Source organism: Agelaius phoeniceus, chromosome 1 (genome assembly GCF_051311805.1).
Source record: "Agelaius phoeniceus isolate bAgePho1 chromosome 1, bAgePho1.hap1, whole genome shotgun sequence".
Lineage (NCBI taxonomy): Eukaryota > Metazoa > Chordata > Aves > Passeriformes > Icteridae > Agelaius > Agelaius phoeniceus.
In genome coordinates this window covers 63261155-63287751 of record NC_135265.1, presented here as the reverse complement: position 1 = coordinate 63287751, position 26597 = coordinate 63261155, and the positions used below count along the sequence as shown (strand labels likewise).

Genomic DNA, 26597 nt, shown 5'->3' with positions numbered 1-26597 from the left:
TTGCAGCAAACAGACTCACATTCACAGCTCTGCTTCACCTCTGAAATCTCTTTTAAATGCAGTGCATTAGGCAGCAGCCCCATGGGGGATTGAAAGACTCTGGGGCCCTGGGGCTGTCTGAGCTTGGTGCACTGCCAGGATAATATTAGCAGAGAAAATATCTGAAAAGAGACCAGCGTGGCACGCACCCCACCAGCAATTCTGTGCACTTATCCCAAAAAGGAGCATGGATAAGAGGGGGCTACTGCTTCACCCCAGGTGCAGATTTTGATCAAGAGTCTGGGAAACTGAGCTGTTCAACTCAAAGCACCCCCTTCGCTTGCTGCAAGCAGGTACATATGCTCAGGATGCTCAGGTTGTCCTTTATGGCTGGCTGGAAAATGTTGTGGTTTTATCTGTAGGACAAGAGCACCTGCTGAGATTGGCCATGAACCAGTTGTTCCTTCCCCTTTCTCCTCATCCTGAGAGGAAAGAGATTACATTTTCACCTACAAACAAATGCTTTGGTTTTTTTTCTCAAATCGTGGCTACACAAGGAGAGGAAAAGCAGAAAGATGCTCCATATGAACTAAGGTCCTTGCAAATGTTTCCTTTGACCTGGGGACAGGGCACAGGCAGCTGTACTTGTGTCTGAGCTGCAGGACAGAGGACTGATCAAGAAGTACAGCAGGAAAGCAATCAGGGACACACAGAATCAGGAGGAAGAGCAGAAAATGAGGGTAGGGGGAGAGAAATGAGACAATGAATACAATCTGCTGATCTCTGAAGATCCTGGTGAAACATAAATGGGCCCTGGGTTAAGGAACATCTGTGCATGGTGAGGGCTAGATGATACTGGGAATAAACACAGCAAAGGAGATGAGAGTGAACACATGCCTTATGTTCAAAATCCAAATGGAAAGACATTTGCATGTCACTATTTTAATAGTAGATATTAAACGCCCAACATTAACAACAGGAAATAGACACCCTATCAATTTTTAATAAATACTAATGACCTCTTAAATTAAATTTATAAGCTGAAAAATATCATCAATATCAAACACTTTTGAGACACACAAAATCCTTACCAATCTGTATTAATGCCACTCATTGCAATACCTGCAATATCAACTTCCACAGACATTTTTTGTTCTTTTGACTCCCCCCTGGCATTTTCACTTGCCTCTCCCCTGCAGCTGCTCCTTCTGCAGCCCCATCATTCCCAACCAGCCCAAAGCACCTAACAACAACCACCACAGAGGTGCTCAAGCCCACACAGCTCTTCACTGCCTGACACCTTACCAGCAATGGGGAATAGGAGGGTTAAAACCCTGATGTGTTTTTTAATAGTCTCATACAACCTTCTGAATGACTGCAGAGCAAAACATCAAATTTAGGAAGAACAGCTGGTTTTTACCTTTTCATTACTAACTAGCAGCCTCAGCCTTTAGTCCATCTTTTGCTTTGAAGCAAGAGGATGTATTAGAGAGGATATGAAAATGTTACCAGAATCACTACAAGCAGCACACAGAGAAGCTCAAGTGTGTCAACCCCCAAATCCTTATCTTCTCTCACCTTTGAATGCTCCTATCTTATTTTTCACTCTGTCTGCTAAATGCATTTACGCCATTACAGCTGCAAGCTCTTTCAGACAGGGGCTGCATTTTCTTCTACTGTACTTCTCTTTCAGACACCCAAGGTGAGGTGAGCTTAATTAATATGAAGTCACAATGATATGAAGTAGCACACAAAAAATATTTCTCCAAAGAATAGAAGACCTGGCAGAATAAATCTACTAAAAACATAAGATTTTCATTAGGGTTTGTTTTTCTGGTTTTGGAGGAATATTCTGTACCACAGTGTATTCCCTGGCCTGACCAATGAATATTAGCTGGAATAAAATGGTATATTAATTTCCCCTGACAATAATTGGAGCAGCCTATGATCTCAGCAACCCTCTGGGTATATTCCTAAGGTCAGAAAAAGAGTGTCACAGCCATGTTGCTCTTTTATGCCACTCCCTACACATCTTCAGGAAAAGCTACTAATCCACTTAAACAATTACCTTTCAGAGGAAGAGGCAGAGGACTTTGTACAAGGATACCTAATAAACGACTCAGCCTGTGAAATATTTGAAAAGCTCACAGAGCAAAGAAGTGGAATACAGCTATTATCTGACATGTAGCACCAATGAATAAAATCGTCACCAGACTGAAACCGCTCAGTATTTTTATTCATGTCTGCACTGCAAAGTGGTTGAAGCCTAAAACTAATGAAGGAAATAATATGCAATTCATCATGGTGTAGAGAGAGAAAGGCAGACAAACATAACTCCTGACTCGTGTCACGTCAGTGCCTCTCAAACTTCTCTTTGTGGCAGCTTTTGGGAAGGAACCATATTCTCTGTGCCACATGCCAGCTCTCTTTCGTCCTGTGAAAGAGCCATGTCCCCAAAGCCTGCTCAGGCTGCGAGCAGGAAATCCTCTCAGTTTCTTACTGCTCGCCTGGCACATGCATACAAAATAAGGAAAGATAATCAGTAATCATGCCTAACTTTGAGTTAATGGGGCATAACACTGGAGGCGGATCACTAAGTAGCTGTTCCACATACTGGAGCTGGGAGTCAGATGCAGACTGCTGCTGTGCCTGGGAAGGGATGATGGGATGCAGTTACAGCACCTGCATGTGCTGGGACCACATCGCCTCAGCCCAGCTTGCCTGGCTCTCCCAGAGAAAAGCTTGAGGCTGGGAAAAAAACTTCACTCTTTGTTACCCACCATGGACTTTGCATTTCTGCTAGGGGGTGGAAGCTCCTTCTCCTGTCTTCCTGCATTCTGCACAGCACAGGGAAAGTACTGGAGGCAGGAGGGACTGTGACTCAGTTTGGGGCTCTGGGCTCAGATGGAGGGGACCCTGCAGAGGGCAGTTTATATAGCCCCGTTTCAAGAGATGTCTGCCTGCTGCCAGCACACAGTGCTTGCAATCAGCTGAGCAGGGGGCACTGCCCCAGGGGAAGGATCCCACCTGGGGACAGCACTGAGTTGGAGCATTGGGTTTGCTGCTGGTGGCAACTTCACAGCACACACACACACTTTAGCTTTTTCTGTCTTAAATAGCTGAACTTGCTGCTTTGCCTGGGTATTTGGGCACTGTCAGTGCGCTTGCAGCTGCATATTGGCACCTCTAAAATTTCAGTCATGATTTCAGTCAATTTTCACATTTCCAGAATGGAGCAGTACCTCATAAAGCACAGATCTAATGCATATAACACCAATTTGCTGAATGTCAGTGTATACTGACCTTCTATTACAAACACTGGCAGATGGCCATTCCTTTACTACTCAAGAGTTGCTTGAATAGAAAATCAAGTTATGGCTTAGCCTGTGTTTCGCCTCTGCATCAGTGCCCATAGCAACACACAGTGGTAGCTGCCTGAATGCAATACCTCTGCCACCACCAGCTCCTTTCCAGCACAGCAAAACCATTGGTGATCCCATGGCTACGATATCCAGCTCTGTCAGAGCTGCTAAATAGCAGGAGGGACCTTCTGGGAAGAGGATGGGAGCACACAGGCTGCCAGGCAGGAAGCCTCAACCCAGCCATGGCACGTTGCATCCCGTAGAGCAACTGCTGCCATGTGGTGCCACTGGGGCAAGGAGACACAGGCAGCCTGGAAGTAATGACTTCCAAAAATGGATCGTAAGTGCAATCTAATAACAAAGGAAAAAACTGCCTGAAGAGCCAGGGAATGCAGGGCTGGATCAGACATACCTTCTGCAGCCTTGTGTGTGTGGCCAACCTCTGCACAAGTACCAGCTTCCTCCTTCCTGTATCCACAAAAGCTTTGCAGGTATTTTCTAATAGCCCAGCCCTAATGTATTGAAGGTCTTTTTCCTATCCACCCTACAAGGCCTATTTCCAGAGCAGAGAGCCTGGCAGTACCCAAGCACAAGTGTCCCAGTACAGGTAATGCACACATTGCTCCAAATACATTCCTTCCCTTTTCAGCATCCCTCAGGTCTTCCATTTCAGAGCAGCCTGCACATTTTGGAAATTTTAAGTGTGCTGTGGATGTTTTGGGAAATTGGATGTGGCATGGTGAGTAGCCAGATGTTGCGGCATCCTGCACTCCTGACCTCTTTTCCTCCAGGACTCTGCTTTCTCCCTCCCATGGGGAGGGACTCAGAGGTTCAAGGCCAAACTGGGTGACGGTCCTGTGCATCCAGCTGAATTCTCTCACTTAGGGGTACAATCTGCATTTCTGTGTGCCAGATCAAACCTGTGGTTGAGTTTGTGAGTCTGCTGGCAGGGCCACCAGTGTCTTCCGAGTGGTTTTGGTTGGTTTGCAGAGATGATCGGGATGTCAGGGGTGTTCCCTGCCAGACTCTTGAGGTTCTTTTAATAGGCTGTGAAATTTTGGAATGAAACTACTTAAGCCTTCTGACAACACAACACATCTCCAGGTGCCTTTCTCCACAACAAACATCCATTGTAGGGCCTTCTTCCCTTACAATGAGGATTAATTTTAACCCTCACAGCAGCCTAATGGAAAGACTGTGCTGCACTTCAAACGCCAAACACTTGCTGAAAGCTTTCCTTTGTTAGCGCCTCCTGCTTTAGTCACCACCAGCTCCTGAAAAGATTCCACAGAGTTAATGTTTCCATTTCTTTTAATTCGCTCTCAGTGATGACACAGCCATAACACAGCTGTGTTCCAGCTCAAAGGAGCCGAGTGCGGATGCTGCCCACTGCTCCTCGGCCCCTGCTCCCTCCCTGGCTCCTAAGTGGGGCTGGTGCTGTTGGGAGGATACTCTGACATTTTCCAGTCTGGGGTGGAAAGTTCTTTTAGAGGAAGCCTCTTCTGTTTTATTTTTCCCCCTCATTATTTCTTCTTCTTCTTCTTTTTTTTCTTTTCTTTTTTTTTTTTTTTTTTAATTTGACATTTTCTCTGTGAAAAGCTGACCTAATTTTCTGGGAATAATGTAAATGGTTATACACTCAAAGCATTGCGCTGGAGAGTTTATAGATAAAGCTGAACTATTTTATGGTTCAATTATCACAAAGTACAGGGGATCCCTGTTGCATTAACACTTCATGAAGATATTACAGTGGGGGCTTCCTTGCTCTTTTCCATGTAAGTTAGGATTTGCCAGTAAAAGCTTCACTGCTGTTCTGTCACTACAAAATCCATTAGCCCTGCCAGTTGTAAAAGACATGTTAAAGACATTTTCCTCAACGACTGTATCTGGTGTTAGTATTCATACCAATTCCTTGCCCTGTTCCAAAGGAAGTTTTAAATTGTCTATTCTGATGCGCAAAAGATAAGACTTATTATGGAGAAGAATTATTCTGGGATAAGAACAGGCAAAGAAAAGGCCATGAAGCAGTGGCAAAAAGGGTTGGCAGTGACACAAGGGCTGTAGCAGTAGCTGGTGCCACTATGTTGCTGGGCTGATGTTAGGACAGAGGTGTCCAGGTCATCCCAACGTGAGTGGCACACAGGGGGCAGTCCTTTCCTGCAGCAGGATGTGGGACAAGTCGTGCTGGCAGAGCCCTTCTCCCTGTTGCATGGGCTGTGGAGAGGGCTGCAGGAGACTCCCATTCCCCTCCACCACACCTGTGCAATCATCTAGATTGGGCTGTGGTAACCTGTGTTTCAGACTAGGGTGGTGTGCACCAGGTTCACTCCACCAAAGGGCCAAGGTAGTGTTTTGGGCTACAGCCTTAATGCACTAAATTGAAAATGTGGGGCAGGAGGGATCAAATTGTCTGGCCTATTCTTCTTATTCAAGAGTTTTCTCTTTAGGGAACTGAGCTGTAGAAATCTCTGAGACCCTGCTTGGGTGCATTTCCCTATTGACCAAATTCGGTGTGCAATTCCATGGTAGATTTGCAGTTTCAACACCAGATTTTCTGACATTTCTGGTTTGTTTCGTTTCTTTCCAAAAGACCAAGGTCTTTTCATTTTTTACTTCACATATTCTGTCAGTCAATGCCTTCAGCAAGCTGGACCATGCAGCGCTATTCAAAGGAATTGATGTACCACAGTCATCTTCCTTGGTGGTATCTGAACCAGCAGCTTTAAGTGTGGAATGGGTCTGGCTTCCAGCTCTCCAGCCATATCTGGCTGCCGTGGAGATACGGCTCATGCTCTGGAAGGAAATTGTTCATCTGTTGCTGGTGTGTGCTTTAATTTCTATGAGAGTCTAATTAGGTTCAGTGATTAGGAGTGCTAATAGGCATAACAATCCCTCAGAAATTTACCTTTCGGAAAAAGCAGGGCAGCAAAAATACCCAGCAAAGGAAGAAAAAGAAAGAGAGGAAAACTTAAAAAAACCCCAAACCAACAAAACCCTAAAAATTTTATGTGGGATATTATAAATAAATAAATAAATAATAAATAGCCACTATGCAAATGCCTCTACCTATCTATCAGAGATTGTTGTAAAGGCAAATTAGCTAATTGCTGCAAAGTGCTTTGAAAATGAAAAGGGATATATAAGAGGTGATTATTATTATTCACAACAATCTGGTAGGTGAAGGCATCTGTCTATTTTGCCTTTTATATCCCCAGAGCTTTCCCAAAGCAACATTAGAAGAAAGGAAAAGACCTAAAATAGGAGAAGAACAATCCCAAAATGGAGAGAAAAGGCCTGTGACATTTGTGAATAATAAAAAATAATAAGCTACAGATCAGTTTAAAAAATACCATCAGGAGTTTAGGGTAAGAAAGCTACACTGAGGTGCATTTGAATTGATCTTAATGGATATGGAGATCATTAGCAGTGTGCTGATACTGCTGAACTGACATGGAAAATATTAATTTAAATAGGAATATCTTACATTAAGTCTATAACTGCATTAAGATGCAAATGAGTCAAGCTTCCATGCACTATGCTTTGGCCCTTTTGGTACTAGGCAGAGCATCTGTTTTGTGTCAAAACTTACACAAATTACAGAGAGTAAAGTTTTTATCCCATCACAGGATCTGATGCAATTCTGCAATCTAAAATGTTCAAGGATGATGTAATGAGAGCCATAATTTAGCCTGAGACTAAATCACACATTTATCTCTAGAAGCTGTAGAATAGCATCCAAGCCTCTGAATACTTATATTATGTGTTAACTCCCCTTGCACGGGCAAACCCCAGGGAGCTACTCTTGTGCTTATGCTAAGTGCATGCAAAAGTGCTAGCAAGATCACTACATTAATTTTCAGCATCAGAAAGTAAAATAATGCCTATACTGAGGCAAGACTCCTGATAAGTCTGTGAACTACAGCATTTCATAGCTGTGGATTTCATAGCTGTGGAAGAATTAACTCATTTTTCCTTTTTTTTTTTTTTTTGCCTTCTTCTCAATTATCACTTGCTCTAGCTATGAATCACTTCAGACCTCATTCCTTAAAGGTATCCAAAATTCCCTCAGGTGTTTTGACATAATTCTATTACATCTTATTTCTGTTTAATATTAAATTCTTTCCTGCATGTTTAAATAAACCTGGAAACCTTTTTAGGGAGCCCAGCTTAATGGGGAGCTAAGAAAATGCAAGCCGAATGTCACCATCTTACACATGTTTTATTATTAATGATAATTCATGCAGAACCAGCCACTTCACAAGGAGAGACTAAACACTTACATAAAGCTAGGTGCTTCTCTCTGACCTTAATTTGTTTCTGTACTTGAACACTGGATTCCCTTTCAAAAAATAATTATTCCCATAAAGATTAAAAACCAATAACCCAGTCTCTTTCTGTGAGAAAAACAAATGCAGAGGCTTGAGTGGGAATGCTGGAAATACTTTCTTGGTGGCTATTCCAATAAACTACAGTGTAAGAGGTCTTCTCCTGGGCCAGGATGTGTGTGTATGGAGAGTAGGGATATGGAGGATGGAGCCTGTTTGTTTTCATGCGTTTCATGGCATTTTCTGTCTTGTCTGTAATACATTTTCTTACTGCTTCTTCTATAAGTTGACAGGATGTCAGGGATGGTCTTCCAGTATGAAAAGCAGGCGGCTTCTGCTGTTTGATATATTCTACCCAGAGTTGGGAGATTGTGGGGTGTTCTCTCATTTCTGATGCAGTAGCCCATCTATCCAGGCAGGGGCACATCTTGGGCTTTGTCCTCTGCCTGCAAGAACCATAGAACCAGAGGCACTTCAGGTAGCTCACAGTCTCTCCACATTTGCCCAAAGAAAAAGGAATAGTAGAAGAAATAGGGACAGGTTAGCTGAGACAAGATTTCCACCTCACCTCTTTCAAAGCTGGTGTTTGCTTGGGTGATTCACACACCCTTCTGAGTGAGCAGTGAAAACACTCCTTGCAGTGGTACCTGGTGATTCCCATCACTGGTCATGAAGGACACATCATTTCAGACAGACTGGGCTACACACACAGAAATGGAAGGTTTGGCAGTAAACCCAAATATGCCTTAACTGAAATATCTACATGTTTAACATTGCCATTAAATCTGGATATCATCAGTTCCTAAAGTGTTTCTCCCTCCTCCTACATCTACTATAGTTCTTTCCCAAATAACCAGTTAGCTAAGCCCAGGGATCATAGGGAACTTGGTCAAGTCAGTGGCAAAGGAAGGGTGTCCAAATAATTAGACTGCATGGAGACTGTGTTTGCACCACTTTTTCCTCTGCTTTTGGAAAAGGTGGATGTATTCACTGTGAGGAACAACTGCAAAAGAAAGAATATTAATGACAAAGGTGCCAAAAAACAACAGGAAAGAAAAGCCAGGATTCTTGGATTATAACAACTTTTCCATTAAAAAAAATGTATATAAAAATCACAACAGTGCATGACGGCTTTTGTGGTCCTTTGGTATTACATATCTGTTGGCACAAAAAAGAAAGCTGTGATATAAATCTGATGCTGCTTGTCAAGACACTGGAATATTATTCTAATGAGGCATCTACTATATCCTTTTCAGAATCCAAAGACATCCATCAAAGCCAAAGATTGAAAGGGATAGCTTCGACTTTATATTGCTAGGCACTGGTTTTTTGGAGAAAAGTATTATTATTTTTTTGTTCTTTTTTCAGGAATGCAAAGCTGGAACTTGAAGAGGAAAGAATCTGATATTTTGCAAGTACTGGAAGAAGTGCTCGTAGATACATCTTGAATTTTCCATCTTAACCTTGTGGCATAGTCACAGGTGTCTGCTCTGAGCATGCAGTGAGTATTTCTTGCTTTGCTAGCAATTAATGAGCAGTACAACAGCATTGCACTGACATTTATCTCTCCAAAACTTTGCCCTACCACGTCTAACTACACCCTTCGGGTGGTAAGTAGGATTTTATTGTGTGGAAAAAAAAAAAGAAAAAGGAAATTGGAGGGCTGAGCCAACACAGATGCACTAAGGACAGTGAGAACTCCCACTGAGGGATGCAGCATGAACAGCACAACCAAAAAGTCTTGTGTGGCAAGCAAGCCTTCATCTGAAATTCTTTGGAAACTGAATAAGCAGGATTAATTTCCCTGTCAATCACAGAACTGGCTTTCAGTTGAGCTGGGTTGCTGAGCCCCATAGCCCAGGTCCTCACTCGTCACCTGGTCTCTCTGGCTGTGAAGCTGAAGCAGCACACTGCTTCATGCCTCTCTCTTCTCACCTGCAGAACCTGCATGCTACCTATCCACCTCACAGTGACATTACAAGGCTAATTTAATCACAGCTCTATGGGCCTTCTGAGAGAGCTGGAGAGAAGGTGCTGTAGCAGTCATCATGCCTTTTGTTATCATTAGAAGTGGCATTTGAGTGCCAGCTGAGGACTGCGGGAGCTGCATCCAGGCATCAGCTGCGGCTATATGTCATAATGACCCAGATGATGAGAGTGGCTGAATGGGGAACAATTTTGGTGACCTGCAAAAGAGCTGCATGAAAAATGCAAACTCTTGTGCAGCCAGAATTTAATTCAGTGCCTGCAGAAACCAAAATCTTCTCACATCTTCTCATAAAGAGGAAATTAATTAATGCTTTTTCTTCAGAAGTGCTTTTGCTTTTGAACAAACAAACTGAGAGAACAAATGAGACTGATAAAGTTTCTTGGAGGATCGCATTAGGAGGCTGGAAGGCAGCAGAGGTGACAGGGAGACTTCCCAACACCCAGGAAAGATGTTTTGACTTTCCTTGTTCTTTGGTCTCTTTACCCTTCTCCCACTGCTCTTGCTATTGTTGACAGCAGCATGCCAGCAGCCCCATGTCTCTTTGAGGTCATCTTGTGAAAGTGGGTGGCCATGTCATCCACCCACTTCAGCCCAGTTATCCCATCCACTGCCTCCCATCCCACATTTTCCATGACAGAGGAGCCACAGAGAGGCTGGAGTTCGCTTCAGAAAGTGGAACAGCACAGGGACCCATGCCTGTGGCAGAGCCAGCTTGGAGACACCTTCTCACTTCCCTCACCCAGTTTCTTCCATGGGATCTAACAGAGAGAGCTGTGTGAATAAATATTGATACTAAACATAGTCAGGAATGAGAATTCACGATCTAAAATTACACAAATATTTGGGAATTTAGACACTATAACTCAAGTGGCACTTAATCTCCAAGTGCAACCAAAAATATGTAACTCCTCGGTTTACTAGCAGTGTCAGCTCCCCAAGTGTGGAGCTGAATAATTTAGAGTGGAAGAGAAAAAGAGAATGGCTGAGCATGGATTTTGCTGAAGAGGAGAGGAGCTCCCTTTCAGATTCACTGGTGACTTTTCCTGGCTGGATGGGGAAGGGGGGCTCCAGGTCACCTTCAGAACAACCCCATAAATGCAGAGAAAAAACAGCCACACATGCATAACCCATGGTCCTTCAGCCTCCTGACTGCAGGCTCCAGGAGAGAAAAGAGGGGCACGGAGGGATAGGAATGGGGGGCATGCAGGAGTGCATGGTGCTGTAGCCTTCCTGTGGCCGGGGAGGCTGCCCAACACCTGCCACCAGCCAGGCTCAAATCTGAGAACTACAGCTGTAGCATAAAGGCGGATTATCGCCCATCCAAACCAAATTCAATTATCATATCTATGCTGCTTCTCTATTTCTGTAACTGGAAGGCTATTATTAGGCTCCCTCCCTCTCTCCCTCCCTCTCGCTCCCTGTTTTTAATACATCTCCAAGTAATGCTGCTGTAAAACATTCAGAAAAGTAAACATTAGCTTTAGGCCATTTGATTATCAGTTTTCCAGAACACTTCGTTCTGCCCTGTGTTACTCCATACTCCTTTAATACCAAAAAAAAAGAGATGGACTGAGATGAGTTTAATGAATCCACTCTATAGCAATTCCTCTTTCTGTCTCCAGTGATGGCTCTGGCTCACTCTCACAGTGACAAAAAAAAATACCAGTTTATGCTTGGATGGAAAAGAAGTGAGGAAATAGGTTTTCCCCGTGGAAAAAAAAAAAAGGATACTAAATTTCCTCCTGTCCTAATTGCTAAAATATTTCTTAGCAGCCTTCCTATCTGTACCCCCATTAATGACTACTTCTTTTCTCATGTTAGAAATGGGAGGTGGTTGGGTGATGAGACACTGGTGTGATGGAGTCCCTGAGATGAGGGAAGCAGTCCTCAGCACAGGAGTCAACATCCCAGAAACACATTCACTGCCGGTGTCCTCTCTGATGCTGTTCATTTACACCACAAAGTGCATTGTTTTACCCTTGGAGCTGCAGGACAGGGGTGGGACAGGGATGGATAACGCTTCACACCTCCTGCAGAGCTCTCTGCCCTTTGTGCCAAGGGCTGACACTTTACTCCAATGAGAAGCTGATATACTTTTTGTGGGTTGGTGGTATACTTCTTTCTTCTGTTAAACACACATTTTGAGCAGGAATTGCCCCTCACAGGCATGGTGAAATAAAGCCTCTACACTTAAGCTGTAGGAACACAGAAATGAAAGTGTTAGTAAGAGCTGAGTTAATCCTTTGGGACACATGATGCGCCTTTGATGCTTTTTAACATGCCCATGTGTGAATAAGACAAAAAAAGGGCAAAATCTTTGCTCAGTTCTTGTGGGGTTACCATAATATATGTAATAAATCATACTCCTATACCCCTATATATATATACTCGTATAGTTTTTTGGTTGCAACAGGTGTTTTTAGCATCACGACTTTCATTTCAAAAGCTGCCGTACGACTTAAACTCCTTTATCTCTATCTTTCACACAAATCAGAGTTTCATAGATAATAAAACAGTTGGGCAAAAATATGAAGATTGAAGAGGTAGAGTCTTCTGTACTCTTGGGAATTAACCAGGAGCAAAGAGAGGGGCTCTGGCTTCAAATTCCACCCCCCATTAGCATCACCTGCTGGAGACATGACTCAGGGCCACACAGAAGTTGGGTGTGCTGAGGTCTGGGGTGTCACTCAGCTTACAGAAACATCCTTCCTGGTGCATAATTAAGAGAATTTGGCTCACTGACATATCTCAGATGAATCTCTCAGGCCACACCCCTGAGCACACAGATTTCTGCCTCTCATAGTGACTGGTACCAAATACTCCACACCAAGGCAGGTGTGAGCCTTCTGCCTCACAGACACAGGAACCTGCTCACTGCAATGGGCAGGTCTAAGCTGTGTGGGGAAACTGAGAAGATGAAAACTTAGTTATTCCCTGCTTCATTCTGCAGAGCTGCAAATATTGTGCAAATATTGTAGCCAGCTTTTTTAAAATTGATTTTTAAAGCTTTTGGATAAGATTCTTATTTACATCGTTCTGATTGTGCAAAGGGACAGAACAGAGCCAAGTTTTTTAATTAACAACTCATATACAAGAGAATTCAGCATGAAATGCAGAAGTACTTCCTCTCTCTTATGTTTTGGCCATGTGCAACCATAACACCACATAACATTAATGATAGTTGCATGACCATGCACCAGAGCAAAGTCTCCTGGGATGCTAATTGGTCTGTAGGATTGGTGCTTGACACCCTGCTCATGTCTGTAAACTAGGATAAGGCCTGGGGCTTAGCCACACGCCATTTGTTAAGTACTGGAGTTTCTTCATTTCCTTTGTTTTACTACCACTGATTAAAAATTTAGCAGTGATGCTGTGCAAAGGTGAGCCTACAGGCACTGCATTAGAGAGCCACCTTTGAAAACAAAGGCACAGAGAGCAGCTGGGGAGGAGATAGGAATGTGGACCTGGATCTTGGCAGCAGCTGAAAATACCCAAGGGAGACACAGAAACCATCTCTTGGTGGGAGGGGGATGGGGGGGAGGGAGAAATGTGACAGACTTTGGAGCAGAAATGAAATAACTGAGAAATGAGCATTGTGAGCTGACCTGCTCTGAGGGCTGAGGGCTAGGGTGGGCTTCACCCAGGGGCTGGGGCACCTCTGCTGGCCCTGCCACCTGCAAGAGGGCACTGGCTGGTCACCCTTCCACCAGCGCTCAGCCTTGCACAAGGTGGGCTGGTGGGCACTGGGCAAGGAAGAACCTGTCCTGTCCCACAGGTGTCATGTCTGGGGGTGAATTCATGCTATTTTCCTTAAATCTCAGAGCTGTTTCAATTTCATGTAGCAGGAGAAGTCTAACAGCTGGTGTAGTTTTTCACTTCAGCTGTTTAATGTGGCGCCTGTGACTCAGTTTGCACCAGCAAAAATTAGGGTGAGGCCAGAATCAAACCATCCTTGTAAGCAACAGCTTCGGGTCACTCCCGAGCATCCCTGCTGTGAGGAGGGGCTCAGGCTTGTGCAAGCTGCTACTTCTCTATCTGGTAAACATACTGAAGGAAGTTTGTTACCTGCTAATGCAAAGAGGACAAAAAAAAAAAAAAAGGGAAAAACACAGGAAAAAAAAGGAAAATAGGGAAGTGAAGTAACTCAGTGCTATTATTTTGCTGTGGTGTTTGTCATCGTCCAGTTTCCTTGCTGGGAACGATGAGAGATCACAAATTTGCTAATTCTCACTGGTATTTTCTCAGCAGTATTTCCTGCAGAATGCGAATGTCTCTTTTCTTGTAGGCAGATGGACAGAGCCTGCAGGATCACATTTACTGGAGAGAAACCAGCTTTGAAAAGTTTCAACAGCCGGCATGGTATCTGGTCCATCTCTATTGAAATGAGTTCATTATCATTCATTTTTTGCCAAATGCCAATCAGTTCTTAAATCACTCTTGAAATTAGGATGTTAGGGAAAAAAAATATAAAAGTCTCCACAGATACATTTTCAACATTTGCAGGAATATTTTAGAACTATTTCTCCAACAGTTGATGCTATATAATTAATGTATAAAGCAAAACAGACACAACAGACCTTCCAAAAAGTGGTGGGATTTTTCATTATGTGGGTGCAGAAAGAAAGCAGCAAAAGTTCACCAATTCCTTCACCTACTCATTTGCTAATGTATCACATTTCAGATAAGATGGAAATGTATTATTTTGAGAGACTGATCCTCAGTATCCATCCTTTCTTTTTTTCTTTTTCAAAGGGTTACGCAGTTTTTCTGCAGAGATTCTGATTTTGCACTCAGAAATTTATCATCTTCCTAGGGCTGGTCCTCTTAACAAGTGTTTGTTAACATATCATGAAGAGACTCACATTCAGACTGTCATACTGTTCTACCAGATTAAGGTATTTGCATATTTTCCTGCAAAACAAACCCATTGTCACAGTGGATTGATAGGAAATAAAGAAGGCAGAAAAATGTAGATTTTAGCATGCAAGCCCATGTCTTTCACCTATTGTATAATTGGTTTGTGTTAGCTGATTAGTGAGTATGATGGCTTGAGAACGCAAAGTTTTGCCACTCCTTTCCATTTTAATGGTAGCAGGTACACAAATTAAATGAAAATACTCTGCACTGTGTGCCTTAAGTAAAAAGTTGAATTTTAGCAAAAGCAGCACCCCAGTGGACACATGGTCTCTCAGTGTATTGTTCCATGCAGATACTAACAAAGGGAAGACATAAAGTGTCCATGTGCTCCACGTGCCCTCCCTAGCTCGTCTGCGAGTGCCCAGGTTCTGTGTCCTGTTTGACAACCACATGGCACTTCTGACAGACACATGGAAGGTCGTGTCTAAATTCATCATCTGAATTTTTCTACACGGGATCAATAACATCACTCATTTTCTGTGTGTATCTGTGTACAAATACACAGAGGCATCAACCCTTCACTGATGGGAGCCAAATTTCTCCAATTTGTCCAGTCTGGCCCTTGGAGCCCAACAGGACATCTCCAGCACATTTCCAGCTTAAATAACATGAACCACATATTAATGTAGGGAAAAGCTATGAAAATTCTTAAAAGGATATTGATTCTGACACAAATGTCTGACTGAAGATGCTGTGATACACGGATGAAATTACTATCCGGGCTACTTCAGATGCACGGAGCATTGCCAATAGCCAAAAATTTTTGTCCCTAAATAAATGAGGTTAAAATGGACTTTTTCCCAAGTGAGCAGCCTCATGCATTTTGCTTTTTATTGGCTTCCTTCTCTGTGTTCTCTTTCTTGTTCTCTGTGATCTCTTTCTTCTTCTTCTTCTTCTTCTTCTTCTTCTTCTTCTTCTTCTTCTTCTGCACCTCTTTTTTCATCTTTTGGTCTCAAGCAAAATAAGAGATAAACCATTAAATAGGAGAGGAAAGTATAAAAAACCATGAGGATTTTTTCACAGCCACCACTACAATTTGGAAGAAAAAAACACCAAAACATTCTCTTTTGAAATGCTTGAGAGTAAAAAAAAAAAGAATCCCATCCCTTTTCATTCAGCTCTAACATTTGCACTGATTAACAAGAATATTTTCAATTCTGTTCAAAAGGTGTAATGCAGGTTAACACTACACCTCCATGGCATTGGTTTTTCCACAGTCATGATGAGAGTTTCAGTCTCCCTCCCACAAATATTTAGCAACAAGAGAAAATGGTTTCCCCCCCCCCCCACTCTGTGTTTTGTTTCCCTCAGGTGTCACATAGTTCTCCTTTGTTTTAATCCAGCACTACTTGCACCCATCTCTGTGCCATCTCTAGTGTCATCTCACTTCCTCATCTGTGCTAATAAGGAACATTTAGGAGCAGCTCCGGCTTTGGCACTGCATTAATGAAGCACTAACATTTGTTAGGAGAGAGACTCAGCGATGTTGACAAGTGACTTTGCTGATCAGAGGAGCACAGTTGGGTTGGAAGGAACCTGTGTTCTTGAAATGTGGGAGGTGAATTATCTCAGTATTCAAAAAAATAAACAGAGACAAGTTTGATGAGTTTAAATTCACAGAAGAGCTTTTTAATATTTCCTGAGGTTCTAATCAAAGAAGCATCTTAACTGGTCCCAAAGGGAAATGAAAGATGAAAGGAGCTGACACTGATGCCCACTCTACCTTGCCTGGCTGCTACCGGGTTGTTTTTTTTTTATTCTTTTCTTGCTTGTTACTAAAAATATCTCAGCGGGTAAGAATTAACAGTAGGATATTAATGCAAAGTCACAAATAAAAATCCATGGCAAAATGTAGCATACCTTTAAAATTTTAACATCTAGTAATTCTAAATTGAGGAAATTGACATAGATCGGATGAAAGAAGATACAGCACCTCTAGCTTATGCCAACTAAAAATAAGAATTATTAATGAAGCTGGGCTTTCTTCTGCTGTGCACATTAATTATTTATGATAATAATACTCTGCACTGCCATATTAAAGAATTTTCTTCACCCAGCTTCCCAGAAAACTCCATCTTCTGAAACCCTCAACATGTTAAAAAACACAAAAGAATGAATTCCTTTCAGTGTATTTATTATACTGGAAGATGAATATAGTCTTGGGTTATTAAACTGGAATGAAAAACACATCTTATTAGAACTTACATGGTGATTTTTATTCTCACTAGTTTCATATAAACTTAATGATGCAGACTGCATTTTTATGCTCATCTATTTTAAAATGGTGCCTGGAGCAAAAGAAGCTTCCATTAATGCCAGTTTGGTATTTCAAATACAATTTGATGTAATTTACTTCAAATATATGTGAACAGAGAAGGATAATGCTGAGAGTATTTGCTGGATTCAGATCTGGGTTAGCTCATGGCAGTGATTTGTTAAAACACAAGTTTTATGAAACAGAAGAAAAAAAGAAAAGGAAAATGAAAGTGTTTTTCAAAATATAGGGTAAAATTAATATCTTTATAAAGATGTTGGGGGGGAATTTATTTTGAATTGTCAGTGTTTAAATAATTTGTTCTGAAAAATAACATTGTTATTATTATTTAGAAATCAACAACAAATGAAACTCATTTAATAAGAGTATTGGACCACATTTTTTTAGAGCTGTTGAATTTGTTGTGATCAATCTAAAATAGACTGAGATTGATTTTTTTACGTATCTCCATTCATTTATTTCCAATCCAAGCTTTATGTAGCTGTATCCTTTGTTTTTTCTTATAGCAGAGACACTTGAAAGCACACAGAAGCATCTGCAGAATGTGGGATATGGCAGGGGCAGGGGTCTCATGCAAGGAGCGGAGTTTATACAATTGAGGAATGCATACACAAAAAAATACAATTCATGGTAAAAAATGTGTGCTTGAGAATGGTAAGGGTCTGTATGTGTGAATGTAATATCATACTATAAATTCACACTGTGCTTCTACACAGAGCGCCACGCTTCCAGTGTATCTTGCTGTGTCAAGGGACAGCATTCTGAAGCAGAAAACATTGCAGCAGGTGCAAGGTGCTGGTTCTGCTCTCCTCCTGCAGCTGGGATCCCCTGGCAGGGGTTTGCATCCCCTGCTGCACTGGGACACCCACCATTTCCACAGGCAAGGAGAAAACACAGTTATTGCCTCCCTGCTTTTATTGCATTTCTGCCTGTGTTTTTTTCTTCCTTGTTTTTTCTTTTCCAGGGGTTTGCAGGGAGGGAGGGTGAACCCGAGATCAAGTAAGTGGCTTAAGGGTAAGATTATAAAAGCATTGGTGAGATGTAGGCACATAACCCCTGTGAGGAGACTTTATGCCTAGCTCCTCTAGGGCATTTGTTAAGGCTTACTCCTCCTTATGAATTTCCTGAGCCTCTTTCACACTCTGTCCTTCTGAAGATAAATGCTACCCCTACCAGGGCCCATGGCATTGTAGCCTGTCAGCAGGTGGCCACAGCTCTACCCTCTTCACATGGCTCTGCTGCAGAAAACCCTTGAAATTTAGGCAGCACCAGTTGCCCCAAGTGGGACATCTGGGAATGTGGTGAACAGCACCAGTGATGGACAGGCATCCCCTGCAGGGCAGTGCCCCTAAACAGGGGGCTACACAGTGCAGGGTGGCCAACACAACCCACCACCTCACTTCTGCCTGGGAGGCTGAAGAGAGCCTGCCCCAGAACAAGGACCCTCATCCCAGGTGGATTAGAGCCCCTTCTGGTTAATTTCCATGAAGTAAATAATCGAGGACATTTGTAAAGGAATCCGATGGAAAAAATATTCCTAATTGGTTTTTAGGCAAAGATTGGACAAAGAGCTGCTTCTGGAGGAAATGTGTCACAGCATCATTTCATAAAGCAACAGCAGCTTTATGAATGTGTTCATAAGCTTCTGCATACACATAGAAATTGTTATAAGCAAAATGAATGCCTAAGAAAATTAATGAGAATATTTAGAGTTTAGTAATAGACTCTGTTTCCTCTGCCTGGGACAATGCACATGACCTCATGAGCTATACCATTACAAAGATTTTAAAAATCATAGGCATTTCAAAGCTACATGTTTGAATTTTTTTTTTGTCTTAAATCCAGGCGTTAATGCTTTCAAACCAGCCAACCCCATCACCTGAAATGCAAGTCTTCATTGGTGCAGTTCTTTGTTTAGACAATGGCAGAGGTATGCCTGTGCTAGGGAGATGTTTAGTGTGCACTGGAGAAAAGTGTTAAGAAAAATCACAGTATTAAAAAATAGAAAGAAAAATACCACCTGCTTGTTTAGCTTGAGATTTCATTTTTGTGGAAACTGTACCCATTTTGACCCTCATGAGTCAGTGACAGCACATACAGGCAAGGAGCAGGGGATGAATCCTGTGTTGGGTCCTGTTCTCTGTTCACTTGTGGTCCTGACAGTGAGGGCAGTTCCTGGATCAACAAATAACCACTGAACTGTGACAGATTTTCTGAATTCAGTGATTACAGAATCTTCAAAGTCAAAAGGAGATCACAGCTTGGGTGAAAATACTGGTGGAGGTCAGCTGTATTAAAAGTGATTATGTGTTAGTCCCTCACAGCTTTTGCTCAAAAACCAGGTAGTCAGCTTGAGGGATATTTTGACCTTTTCCACTTTCCATCTCTGTGTTTCTGATAAAACAAACAGGATGACCTCTGCAGCACACACTTCTCAAGGTGGTATTAGACTGACACATATACTGAAAGCATGAGACCTTTCCTTTCATCTTTTCTGAAATGGTCAGGTTTGAGATTGTTACTGGAGAAAACTTTCCCTAGAGTGAACCTGAACTCATCATCACTACTATATCTGATATTTAGAAAGCACTCATTCAAACAGGGCAGGCTAATAGGTTCTTTGAACTACCTTTCAGCTATCAATGAGTTTCACTACAGACATTTAGGTCCTCAAACAGGTACAGCACCTGCAAGATGTTTTTGTTGCTTTGGTTTTATTTTTTACAGACAGGAAAGAAAAGAAAAAAAAACCAAATAAAACACTGCATTCATGAAAACAGTCCAGCACTGTTTCACCATAAATCAGCTATTGCTGATTAGATCTTTAATGTAATGGATCAATGTCTCAGCTGACACAAAGGAACTTCACTGCCTTGTCTCAAACAAGCTCAGGTTCTGGTGCAATGTCTTTGCCAACATCATAAACACCCCCTGGATGTTTCCAGTGCACTCAGCAGCTAGCACCTGCTGGGCCACACAGCAAAACAAACCCACTGGCACCCACTTCATTTCCGGAAAAATCAGGGTGGTATGAAAGGAAACAAAAAAGCTGTGTAGCCTGTATATAAATTAATAATATTAAGCCTTACTTTTCCTGTAATTAAAGAAAAGAATTCTCTACAAAGCATCCACACACAAATGACTTTATCATTCAGTATGCTTTTCTAGCTTACTCTGATCCTACGTGTTGTCCCATCCTTCCAACAAACAGCTCCATTGCCCACCAGGCTGGTGGCAGCAGGTGCACAAGCAGTTGCTCAGTCCCATATCGATGCTTCTGTCCCCTGGAAGGTGCCAACCCCATCCCAGGCTGGCAGGGAGATAAAAGGCATAAGAGACTTCATGCACCAGGGTTTTCTGGGCTGAAATATGCAGGAGAACTCATATCCATACGTGCAGATTGATGCTGCACTCTGGACCAATCTTCACTTTTTCCACCTCCTCGTCCCTAGCTGTCATGTTGGAAAATGAACTGGAGAGCAGAGGGCAATTGCCCTTGAGCCTTAACAAATGCAAAATATAGAAAGAGTTGAAACTTCCTTCTACCTATACAGTTAAAACCCCTGCTATGAAGGGGCAGAGGTGACATTCAGGAATTGGAACACAGGTAGAAGTCTCTTCTTTCTTCCTAGAAGATAAACAAAGTGAGAAGTAGGGGAAGTGAGAAGTAGCAACATATCACTGCCAATTTATGGCACTTGAAAGAAAATTCTAATCTGTGATTTACTCATTTAACTGCAATTTCAGTTCACCTACAATGTCATGACCTTCTTGATGATAGTTATATATGGCATGTGACATAGATAGAATGAGCCTCTTGCATATGTAGAAACGGGTTAAAAATGAATGTTGTGTCCACCCTATTTTACTACTGCTGTGATTTAGTAAAAGACTAGTTGCTGTCAGATCCAGTAATTTGAGTCTCATCTTACAACGAAGTATATATGCTGATGAAAAGCTGCTTTAGCAGCAGAGAGACTGCTAATTGTTTGATTATACAGGTCTTCACATTAATGAAGCACTATTCCATGGATTTGGAGCATGGCGTGCAACCAAATTACCACCCCAGCACTCAAGCTGTGAAATCTGATTATTCATTAGCCAGTCAGTGAGTGGTACAAACATCTTTTCTTTTTTCAAACCGTCAAAGGAGAGCAACTGCTTTTTTTTTTTCCCCACTCTTCCCTCTAAGAATATAGGGGTTTGGACTTTTGTCAATGATAGTAGCTTACTTAAGAATTTAAGGATAAACATGTTATGTAAAGGGGGCCTCATTTTTCCCCTAACTGTGCCCTTCTTGCATAATTTATCCCTGATGTTTACTTAGTCCTGGCCTCCCCAGAGCCTGTCACTAACTGACAATTGTGGTGGATTTAATGAATTGAGAGTAGACTACACCCTCCTTAATTGACAGGAGTTACTAAAAGATAAGGAATCAAAGTAGGGAAAGCTCACAGTGTATCTGGCTCTACCGGGCAGACCTGACTGAAGATGGATGGTGGTGAAAGTAATTGTCAAACTTCTTTTATCATCGTTGTTTTATAAACTTGGATTTTTTTTTTTTCAGGGGAAATTTCTCTCTCACATAAACAATGAGATGGAGAAAAAAAATAATTGGATGTTATTAACAAAAAGGTCTTCCTTCCTTCCTTCCTTCCTTCCTTCCTTCCTTCCTTCCTTCCTTCCTTCCTTCCTTCCTTCCTTCCTTCCTTCCTTCCTTCCTTCCTTCCTTCCTTCCTTCCTTCCTTCCTTCCTTCCTTCCTTCCTTCCTTCCCCTGCCCACAGCTAACCTAGCCTAACAGAGATTCCAGGTACAACCAGCCTGTTTTGTACAGTGAATGTAGCTGGGTTCAGTTACAAAATGAGCGGTGTGGAAATCCTTACTCACATGGTGGAGAAGTACTGACATCTCTAGCAAATGGGATTATCTGTAATGAGATTACATACAAAGAGATTAAGATGTGAACTGACACTCCTAGGAGATACAAAAGAGGCTCCTGAGACAACAGAGAAATGAGGTGTCAGAAGCAGAAGGTGGAATTGCTTCCTTGAGAAGGTTTTTCATGATAATGATAATGATCTTACCCGTATAATAGCGCCTTTCATCCAGAAAGATCCCCAAAGAGCTGTACAAATGCCGTACACTAGTTCTTTTCAGACCATCATGGAAATGCTTCCACCTCTGGTCGGAGTACGGCAGCTGTTTAACCACACACAAGCTCACCTCACACAGCAGTGCTGGGCAGGAACTATTAGGATAAAGGCAGATCTCAGGGAAAATTCTGGACACCAAAATATAACTATATAAGTCTATACAACTATACTTAAGTCTGAGTCATTCCACAAAACTATATTTGGGATTTGAGTTTCCATTTCTTTGCTTTTTTTCCCCCCCTTGCTTTTTGCTATTCAGGCTGACATGTTTAAATAAGAATATTGAATTAGTTTTTAAAATGTTCATTAAAAATGCATCTGTTTTCTTCCTCAAAAAATGTGCTGGAAAAATAAAAGACCAAAGCAAATATGAAAGGACAAAGATTTTGAAATTTTGGTTGAAGCTTCAACCTTGTTTCAGGTTGCATCTGACTGTGCAGTGCATCGACTGGCCATTGCCAGGCAGATGACAGACAGATGAGGCCCGTGCATGCCTGCTGGTGGACACAGTTTTAAAAACAAGATATCTCAAATTTGAGTGACAGGGCTGTGATCAAAGCCACCCAAACCAGTGAAAACTGTGGAGAGAACTCTTCCAAAAGTAACCTTTGAGTCTGGGGTGCTTCAGTTTTCATCTCACAGAACACTATGGTACCTACTGAGCCTTTTAACTATTCTCTGTAAAGGTGCCTGGCAACAACTTCACATGAAAAGCCTCAGAACACAGGCAGTATGTGTTGTCCAGAAGAAAAAAGTTATTAAAAAACCCTTCTGTGCCCGCTTATTGCTCATCAGAATAAATATCTGTGCTTCAGGCATGGCTTGAAGACATGAGTGCAGCATAGGCGTTCCTCAGATAAAGCGCCTCTCTCACTCTCTGAGTGCTAAATTACCATCCTTGTTCTTAGTAGATTTTATTAGTCTTCTTGTCAGTCTTATAAATGGAGTTTAACAGGAAAATAAAATGTATTTAGACAATATGGTCTATATGGCTTTGCAGCTAAACAAGTCTCTCTGTCACATTCTTTCAACTCTGGCAAAAAGGATAATGAGAGGTTTTGCTTGCTTCTCCACTCCCATGTTTGCTCTGCCAAGCAACCACCAGCACCAATGCCCAAAGGAAAACTTGCTTTCAGAGAGGGGGCTTAGTACTAACCCTGGATATTATTCTCCTCTTTCCAGCCTTCAAGCCAAGAAGCCTTAAGTCAAGATTACTCCTTCACTGGTTGCCAGGTACCAGGGGAACTGTTAACTGCTCACTACAGACCATGGTGCAGCATCCTCCAGTGCCTGTCTCTTCCCTGTGAAGGAGCCCTGGGTCCTGGCCCCTACCAACACCTGACAGCCCTGCCATGACTCCACAGCACTGAGAAAACCCATCTGTGGCCCAGTATCCCTGTTTGCAGCATGGATAATGATGCTACTTATCCTGGTAGGGGTGGCTTTTATTTCTCTGTCAGTCACAGTGCACAAAAGAAAAATACGCATCTTTGTAGCATCCCTCAGGCATCACAGACTGTTAAACCAATACAAATTACAACTATTTCACCCACTGCTGCTGCCACTGGTAAGCTACTACTAACCTCCTGAGAGCACTGTATGAATGAGAGATCTCCTTTGCTTCTCCACATTTGAACTGTATCCTCTCACCCTGGATGAAAACCCACAATTTGTTGATGCTAACAATGCTGTCCTCATATATGAAATCATTCTATCTTTTTAACTTTTTTTAAACTGAATTTTTTTCAGGTACTAAGATTAGTTTTCTAAAGACACTTGCCAGTACAAGCATGTAATTTTAGGCTTTAGGGTCTTTTTTCTCTACCTTTATAAGATTATATTGGCAAAACCCCTATGTTTGACTCACTTGCCCTGAAATAAAGCTGCTTTGACTGATGTGGCTTGGTTCACATGAATGGCACATCCAGACTCCTGACATTATTTCTTTTCTGCCACAGGCTGTAGCTACCCGAGGAAAGTTTTGCTCACCTAACCATCCTAACAAGGTCCACCCTAGGATATGTAAAGGGCTAATAAGTCTGGCTCTAAACTCCCCCATGGGACTTCTCCATTTGGGACTTCTCCAGGAGGAATCAGGTGGGGAAACCAGCCTCTTGCCTGATTCACTCTGGTGAGCATCCAAGGCAGGAAACATAGCACAGCCTCTCAGCCGGCTCAGGTGCATCATTACCTGCCCCAGTAAGGAGATATTCCTGTCAAAACCCATCATCCTGCCCCAGAGTGGACAGGAATCCATTACTCACTGAAGAGGGTCCTGCTTATCACTCTTGCTCTGCAGCATTCAATAATTTTGATCTCTGTCTCGGCTACCAACAAGCACTTCCAGTCCAAAGCAAGAAATGCAGCAGCTTTCATCACCCGCACAGAAGCTTTCATTTTAAAAATAATGCCTTTCAATGTCAGCTTGGCCAACAGCTGCTTCTAGAAGATTAGAGCTTTTCTCTGCCTTCTCTGGCAACCCAGATGGATTTGTTTGCCTAGTTTACATTGCACTGCATTGTTCAGCTATCTGTAAGCGTGATCAGTGCTGGCTTCCAATATTTCAAAGCCTGTGGCATCATCATCATCTAATACCAATTATGGGGGAAAAAAGCCTCTTCCAAGTAGCAGCTGTTGAGTTTGGGAGGGGTGATGGGGTACTCTTTGTTCTCTCACACTTAATCAGCAGGATGAGAGGTATTGGAGCTCACATGACACAGCACTTTTAGGACAAGAGACTACATCTGGTCTATTCCCAGGATTTTCCTGGGTACCTATCCCAACAGGGTCTGCAGTGGCACCAGGATGATCATGGCTTTCCAGGATTGTACAATATAGCAAAACTAACTCTTCCTGACTGGCTCCATGTGCTTTTCATGTCAGGTTCACACCATACTACACCACGTCCTGCTCAAAGTAAATGAACTGATGCACAATTGTTTGAGAAGAGAAAAAATACTTTGGAGGTTTCAGCAACCTTTTCATGCTTCTGTTTATCCCTCCAAGCTCTCTTACACAAGTAGCATGTGCTTAGATGTCTTCTGCCACACATTCAAGGAGGACAAACAAGCACAGACTGCCAGATCCCCCCAGAACTTCTGTTTTTCTGCCTCCAGCTCAGCAGCTAAGTCAATATATTAAGAACCACCATCAGCAGTCTGTTTTCTTGGAGCTGCTGAGCGCCCACAAGTCCCAGAGATATCACGTACAGATGCTCCCTGCTCAGCTTCTTTCCCAAAAGTTTTCGCAGCTTTATCGTCTTGCTTCTTCCCCAGTCTGCATTAGCTTGTGGGCGTTGACATGTGTACTTCACTGCAGAGAACACAGTCCAGTCACTCTGCAGACGCAGTCCATGACAGATCAAAATGCCTGTAACAATATGGATTTTCCTTGCCTTTGACTTATGTCACAACAAAGCTCTTCATGAGACATTTGGCAGAGATGTTGCTCAGTCAAGAAAACATTTCATAACTTGGGGACAATAAACAGCCCTATTTCATATGCTGCTACTTCTTTATTTTGTTTACAAGACATTTAACACAAGAATATCAGCTTCTCTGTAATTCTTCATTTTTCTCATTATTTCCAGATATTGGAAGCAATTCATTTCTACCTGCAAATCAACTGTTTTAATGCATATCCATGCAAGGCACAATATATTTTGAATAGGCAAAGGCAAACTGTGAGGAAAACACTCAAGCATTGGAGATACAGACCCTAAATAAGTGCAGCTCACAAAATGAGATTGAAATTTTGGATAGGAATCAGTGTTAAATCTGGGGTATCATTTGCACCACCAGATGTCATGAAACTTGTTATTCCACATTCCTTATTCTGGAAAGTGCTACATCTGGCTCAGGAACACATCAAAAGATATGTCTACACAGTGTTTTGCAGGCAGACTCAAGCTTGATTTGACCACACTCCAAACCAGCCAGGAAACATGTGGCTACACCAGTACAGTGCCAAACCTCAGAGAATCTGCCCAGATGAGAAAAAGTGTGTATGAGAACAGTCAGAGCTCAGAGCAAGTGTCAGCTTCCCTGAAAAAATGTGTGGTTATAACAGGCTCAAATTTTCAGGAAACCTCCATGGGGTGTTTTGTTTAACTTTCTCCATATACATGGCTGGTAGCTACAGAAGGAATTTTCTTCTCATAAATCAATAATTTTCTCTAAAATTCTTTTCTAGAATGACAAAAGGTGCTTTCATGGAAAGTTGTGAGAGCTTGACCAACAGGCACCTGCTCCATGGGAGCTCTCTCAGCAAGACCCACAGATGAGAGCAATCCAGGACATACAACCTCAGTTCAAAACAGTGGGAAGAATTAGGGCCTTTGAAACTCTTTGTCCAGTAGCTTTCAATTATTTGCTGAAGTCTTTCAGATGTTTTGGAAGCAGATGACAAAAGCAGATGCTTTTTTTCAGGTGTTCAGTAGTGTTTCAGGTTTGTTTCTGAAAAATTATCAACAAGTTACACATAAGAAGTTCGACTGTGGTGAACTGGAACAAATTTGGTGTGGGTGATCTATTCTTCATCATAGCTAAATTACTATTAATCTTTAAAAAAATGTATGCCAAAACTCAGTCCCACTA

The 26597-nt window shown here is 42.2% G+C and overlaps 1 long non-coding RNA gene across 1 annotated transcript in view; it reads left to right on the top strand.

Moving 5' to 3' along the window:
* The window catches only part of LOC143695776 (uncharacterized), a 44927-nt gene extending 21029 nt beyond the window's left edge, over positions 1-23898 (top strand). Inside the window, exons 2-3 of the long non-coding RNA XR_013185315.1 lie at positions 9035-9167; positions 23185-23898. This is a non-coding gene — a long non-coding RNA (uncharacterized LOC143695776). The remainder of the gene's footprint in view (positions 1-9034; positions 9168-23184) is intronic.
* Positions 23899-26597: the final 2699 nt, after the last annotated feature.